At 51.1% G+C, this 6,644-nt stretch overlaps 1 long non-coding RNA gene across 1 annotated transcript; it reads left to right on the top strand.

Annotated features, from left to right (window-relative positions):
* Positions 1-960: 960 nt before the first annotated feature.
* Positions 961-4,415, top strand: LOC309867966. The gene is made up of 2 exons (XR_014313426.1): positions 961-1,597; positions 4,162-4,415. It is a non-coding gene; the product is annotated as an uncharacterized lncRNA (long non-coding RNA).
* The last annotated feature ends 2,229 nt before the right edge of the window (positions 4,416-6,644 follow it).

The following is a 6,644-nucleotide window of genomic DNA, read 5'->3' as shown; positions in this document are numbered from 1 at the left end:
GTTGCCTAGCGGGATGGAATTTTGCATTATTTAAAATTTTTATACCATTTTGTGTTGCTTGGAATTTCTATGTATTACTTTTACAATCATAAAAATTAAAGTGTTTTCATTACGGGAAAACAACTCCGTGCATCCTTCGAGGCCTACTTTATATGTACATTCTCCAGGAAGCTTTCCTTGACGCACTCACTGCTCTACCCCCAGACTGGAAGGGCAGCTCTACCTCCTTTGTAGCCCATTATCATCCTCTTAAACCTCTGCTCTCACTCTTGTGTGCAGTAGATCATCTGAGATCTAATCAATCTGAGATGTTCTCATTAGCCTCTGGGGCTCGGAACTCCATAAGATCATAGACTGTGTTGTTCCTACCCATCTCCATGTTCACCCACAAAGGTAGCCTAAGGGGGCAATGGCTGCCATTCAGCTCCTGGCAATTATTGTTTTATGAGCCTGTAGGCCCAGATCTTGGGGTTTTTGAAGAGACCCAGAAATTAACCTGATATGTTTTTGGCAGGAATGGTGCTTAAGGAGGGGGTGCCTGCAGGCTCAGGGATAATCACCACCTGCCCCCATGCTTGCCCTAGACAGGATTCCTCCCCTTTGTCCTTGTCTGTTATGGGAATGCCCCTCTGGCTGGGATGACCAGACCTCGGGAGCAGAAAACACCCCTCACCCTCAAGGCTGCCTGGAGGGAGCCAGCTGCTCAGCCTCCACGGATGCACTTTGGGTCCAGAAAAACCACAGAAAACCACTGTCCCATCTGAGTTAGGGCACCTTTCCCTCCAGGGATGTAACCATTGTTTCCTAATGACTGCCCCCTCCTAGCTTCAGAGCTCTCAGCTTCTTCCTCTTCCATTTTGAGTGGCAGCGGTGGTGACCACAGGGACCCAACCAGCAAGTCTCCTGGCAGCCTCACCAGAAATAATGATAAGGCACCTGGGAGGCAGGAACCCTCGTGGGGGCAGGGTAATCTCTTCCCACCGTTGAGCCTGATGATAGGAGATGTCACGTGTTAAAGGCCTACTCTGTGCCTTTGGGCTTTGAAACATCTTTTTTTTTTTTCATCATATTTTGTTTTCAGTGTTCCAGCATTCATTGTTTATGCACCACACCCAGTGCTCCATGCAATACGTGCCCTCCGTAATACACACCACTTGAAACATCTCTAATCTAGCATCAGGAACTTCCAGATGGGCATCACTCTCTGCATTAAAAGACTGAGGCTTTGAGACCTGAAGCAGCTTGCTCAGGCTCATCACCACCTCCACGTCCCCCTCCTTCTCTGTCCCCCCCCCCCCCACGCTCAGAAGGAAGACCTGAACCCAATCTGCTTGACTCAGCTTGTCTGCCACACCATGTTGCACATGTTCGAGGCAGGGATGGACAGGAGGAACCTAGATAATAATGAACTAAGTTGTTCTTTTAAAGACCAAAGGAAGCCACACAATAGACCTGTTAAGGACATGTTGCCCACCTGACTTCTGTAGGCATATGAACTTCTCTGACCTCTGTGAGGTAGTCTCTCCCCCAGACGTGCACAGCGTGTGGCCCAGTTGGGAAGCAGGAGCAGAAACTGGAACACAGGGCTGCAACTTGGGCGAGTACCCCGGGGACCATTAGTGGCAGAGACAAAAAACTCCACTTACTGAGAAGCCACAGACAGCATCCAGAGCTAGGGTGGGAGGTGAGAGCATCTGAGTCCCAGACCTCAGTGCCTAGGGCTGCAGTCCCTCCCAGCCTTTGGTCTGGCTTTCCTCTTGGCCTCAGTGCTTGGACCCACAACTCTTCACAAGAAACCCCTGTGACCTGAGGATTCCTTCATTCTGGAACCTGAGCACTGGGCACACCAGAGGGGCCGACTGGTTGGTCCCCTGACATAATCATTCTAAGTGAGGGGTGTTGGGAGTTATTGTAGCACCAGAACAATCTCCCTGGGAAGCTGTGCAGCCTTCGAGGCCTCTGCCAGTGTCCCCTCCAGACCTGGGTGGTGTCTGATGCACCTGAGCTGTCCTTGTCATCTGGACAGGGGGAAGGGATGCCTAGTAGTGACACTGTTGGCTGGAACCCTAGGGCTAGAGCCTTTGTGTCCTCCGAGAAGCAGCTACCCTCAAACTTTGCTTTGGGGGCTGTGGCAGGACCTGCTCGCTGGTGAAAGGTGCTCTCCTTACACAACCAACTCCAGGGCTGGCTTCCCCTTCCTCACACCTCCATTTCCTCACCGTAAAACTCTTCGTTAAACGAAGAGTTTAGACTCCTCTATAATTTAAGATGTTTTAGCAGCACTAATATATTTTTAGACATCTACACCAAAATCCAGTATGCAAAACATAAAGGTATGGTGTTTTGTTTTATTAAAGATGTACCCATTAGGGGGTGCCTGGGTGGCTCAGTCGGTTAAGCATCTGACAGGCTCAGACCATGATCCCAGAGTCCTGGGATCCAACACCCTCCACTACCCCCACTCCCACCCCCCCACCCCCCCACCCCCGTCCGAGCTCCATCGGGCCTCTGCTTGGGTGGGAGTCTTCTTCTCCCTCTCTCTCTGACTCCACTCATGTTCTCTCTCTTTCTCTCTCTCAAATAAAATCTTAAAATAATTCTTTAAGAAAAAAAAAATGTACCTGTTAGAAAGGCAATTAGTAAGAACTGGGAGGCCATAAGGATGAACGGGATCGTTGCTGATTTTTACATCAAGCTCTGCTCCCAATTTATTCTGCCGTTTTTTGGTTGTACAATATCAACAAAAATCGGGATTTTTTTTAAAAAAGATTTTATTATTTATCTGACACACATACAGAGAGAGAGAGAGAGCACAAGCAGGGGGGCCAGCAGAGAGAGATGGAGAAGCCGACTCCCCACTGAGCGGGGAGCCCTGATATACAGAGCTGCATGCCAGGACGCTGGGATCTTGATCTGAGTTGAAGGCAGATGCTTAACTGACTGAGCCACCCAGGCGCCCCCAAATCAGGAAAATTCTGATCACTGAGTAGTTAAAAACTCATTTTTTAACTTAACCTTGCAATCTCGGGATACTGAAAGAGGAAGAGTAAAGCTTATTTGTGTTGTTTCAAAGTTGAATCAGCAATGTATTAGGATGAACCCTATGTAATTGCCCGTATCCTAATGTTGTAACCTACAAAAACAGCAAATTCCTATAATTCAGTAAATAATAAGAGCTAACATTAATTTACTATGTGCCAGGCCCCAGCTAAATGTTTTGGAAGCGTGATGTCTTTCAGCCCACACCCAACGCTCCGCCATGCAGATAAGGACCTTGAGGCAGGGAGCTGTCTGAGCTTGTCCAGGTGACCAGAGCCTCCCGGGTGAAGCGATCTGGCGGGCACGGGTTGCGGGGGCTGGGCCCCCTCGAGCCAGTCCGCCTCCTCCGGCCGCCTGGAGGGAAGAATCCAGCCTCTGTGCCCTGCGGCGCCCACCAGCCCAGGAGCTGTTTGTTTTCTTAAAGGGCTTAGCCAGCTCCCGAGCAGCGGCGGCTCTGCAGAAGCCGGATCCGTGAAAGGGGCTTTGTGTGCCGGCTGCGGAGGGCCGCGGAGAGCCAGGGCCCAGCCGGGGCGGCAGCTGCGGTCCAGCCCACCTGCACGGTCCCCAGAAGGGGCCGGGGAGGGGACGCTTGTACCCAGGGCCCTCGCTGCCTCCTGCTTGGCGGTGACCCTCCTCCCCAGGGGCCCGGTGTGGGAGGCAAGAGACTGGTGCCTACAACGTGGCCCCCAACCCAGGAGCGGCCGCAGCGCTCCGGGCAGTTGTGGGAACCGCCCACGATCTCAGAAAACTGAACTCAGAGCCTTCTTTGCGATTCAACAGGCCTTGTAGGTGATGCTGCTGCTGCTGCCTTTGGAGGCCTGAGAACCACTGTTCTGTGATCTGATCTGGAAATACTGGGGCCAAGAAACTAGAGCTTTTCAGCCCCTTTCTCCCAGAAACTTGGAAATGAAATTCATGTGTTAGAGAGTTAGTGCAGTTAAACTCATTCTAAAAACAGCAGTCACTTTGAAGGTCCACACACCCCTCATAGAGTGTGAGGAACTTAGCTCCGTGCTCATCTACTGAGCTGACCTGAGCTTAAAGTCTACAGAAAATAAGCTTTTCCCTTGATTGTAATATGGGCTTTGGAGTCCACAGTATGTCATGTATGCCTCTTTACAGGAAAATATTCTCCAGAACTGATCTTCCCAGAGACATCCTAAAATATCTCCAGGCCAAAGATCTTGCCTTTATTCATTTGGATCTTCACTCATGTGTGGAACATGGTGGAATTAGGAGCTGCCGGTTTACTACCAGATGTTTTACAAGTCAGTTGCCTCTGACTAATCTCCCTGTAAACTGGTGATGAAACTCCATCAATTTGAGGTTTCTCAGGAACACCTGAATATTAAGCAAATAAATAAGGTGGACAACAATCTGCGGGGAGCGAGAGGTGTCCAGCTCTGAAGATAACCCCTCACAGGCCTTCCTCTAACTCCTCCCTCCTGCCTCTCTCCCAGGCCTTCCCTCTGCTCCCAGCCTCTTCCCAACATCCTCTTCTCCATTCATTCATGGAGGCTTTCAACCCACGAATGTTTTTTTTTTTAGTATCTCCTACATTCTTGGCACCATGGCAGCAGACTCTGAGGAGACCAGGTCCCTGGCCCAATGGCAATGAAAGCCTGGGGCAAAGTCGGGAGAACCAGGGAGGCACACAATAACCAAACATATAATGGAAGACAGGGTGATAGGATAGTGGTGAGGTAAGGGGTCAGGAAGGCAGGTCTCTTTGAGGAGGTTTAAGGCTAAGAATTGCAGTTTTTAGGCTAAGCCCACCAGCTAGGTAAGGAGTCAGGGAAGAGTGTTCCAGGGAGAGAAAACAGCAAGCGCAAAGGCCCTGAGGCAAGAAAGAGCTTGTTGGGTTTGAAGAACTAGAAGGTCACTGTGGCTGGAGCTGGTACATGAAGAGGAAGGAAAGGAAATGAGATGAGAGATGGAGGCAGGGCTGGGTCACTCAGAGCTCTGTAGACTGTGGTAGGGAGGGTGGGTTTTGTTCTTAGTATAACGGGAAGCCTTCTGAAGGCTTGAAGCAATGCCTTGATGGTTTGTTCTAATCAGAGAATGGACCTTATATGAGAAAGGGAGGCAAGGGAAAACAGGGAGATCCATTAGGAAATGTAGCTGATTTCTGGGTGGTAGGATCAGAGACAGAGGGCGGTCATTAGGACAGGTGACCAAGAAGTTTAGAGGTCTTAGGTTCCTGGGAGAGGATTCCCCGGTAAGTAGACAAAGAGAACAGGGTCTCTGAGTGATGGCGCTCCAAAGTGCAAGGGAAGAAATGAAACCCCACCACTTCTGTTCATAATGGGTCGTTTCCCTTGCGGGAAATTTCAGCTTCCTGATTCTGGGGCTCTTGTGCGATGGAATTTGGGGGAAGAACATGTGGTACATAGTATTGGTGAGACCTGCTTGCGTTCTTTGGGGTCATCCTCTCTGCCTCTCTCTGAGAGCAGAGCTGAGGGTGGGGGGTGGGGGGCGACTTTCTGCTCCAGCTCAGAAGCCCCTCTGCACTAGCAGGGGAGAAAGTGAGTCAGTGGTCCCCCAATCACCAGCCTCTACCCCTAAGACAGGTGCTCTTGCTTCCTCCTTCCCACCACAAGTCCTCCAGCCTGCCCAGACCTTTGTTGGGAGAAGTCAGAGGAGTCCTGAATGGGACTCTGCTGAATGGGACAGCTCCCTTAGGGCTGAAATGTAGGGTGCTCAGTGGGGGAGTAAAGGCCCTTTTTAGCCCAAGGGTGAGAGATTTCTGGATTAAATCCTGCCCCATACCCAGGAAGGCCTTGTCTGAGGGGGTGAGCAAGAACAGTCTAGTGCTCTCTCCCACAGTCCCTCTTCCCTGTCTGTTGCCGTGTACAAAGACACCACCCAACTCTGCCTCCAGGAAGAGCCCACAAGCTGCCGTCTTCTCAACACCTGCTCTGCTGAGGGCTTAACAGGGATCATCTAAGTTTTTATACACTCTCCTGAGGGAGCCCTATAATCCCAATTTTGCAGATGAGAACAGGTCTACACAGTTCAGGAAAGCCAAGCTATCTGTCCCCCAAAGCAGAGCCCAGGGCTCTAAACTGCTTCTTCCCGGCAAACTGGACCTGAAGCAGATTGGGGCTGAAAGATAAATGAATGGATGAAAAAAAAAAAAAAAATGAATGTAAGGGCTCATGGATGCTGGGAGAGGCAGACATCAAAGCCAGATTGTCCAAGCCTTCCTAGGTGAGGTCTTGTTCCCAGGGTCTAGGTGAAAAGTGGCGGGAAGGGGCGGGGGGGGCAGCCTAGTCCCGGGAATGGGTGTGAGAACGCAAAAAACATCCTTGATTGGCCCCCAAGGTAGGCGCCAAGGTTTGGGCCTTGCATCCCTCCCTGTCCAGCGCCCATAGACCCTAGTCGCTACTAGGCGCTCAATAAAGAGCAGATGAAATTTTGGCTCATCAGAATTCCTGGCAGTCTGCGGCTACTCAGTAAATATTGACGATAATTGTCCGACGAAGGGTCCCGACCTGCAGCCCACTAGGCTCAGGGGGCGGTGCTTGGCCCCCGCCTCCTCCGCGCGGTGCCTTAATCGGCCCCTCGCAGGACCCTGCAGCGCGAGGGAACGCCCGGGGCGGGGC

The sequence above is a fragment of the Mustela nivalis genome (genome assembly GCF_964662115.1).
Source record: "Mustela nivalis genome assembly, chromosome: 6".
In the NCBI taxonomy this organism is placed as follows: domain Eukaryota; kingdom Metazoa; phylum Chordata; class Mammalia; order Carnivora; family Mustelidae; genus Mustela; species Mustela nivalis.
The sequence above is the reverse complement of the archived record's forward strand: the minus strand, read 5'-3'. Positions and strand labels throughout refer to the sequence as shown.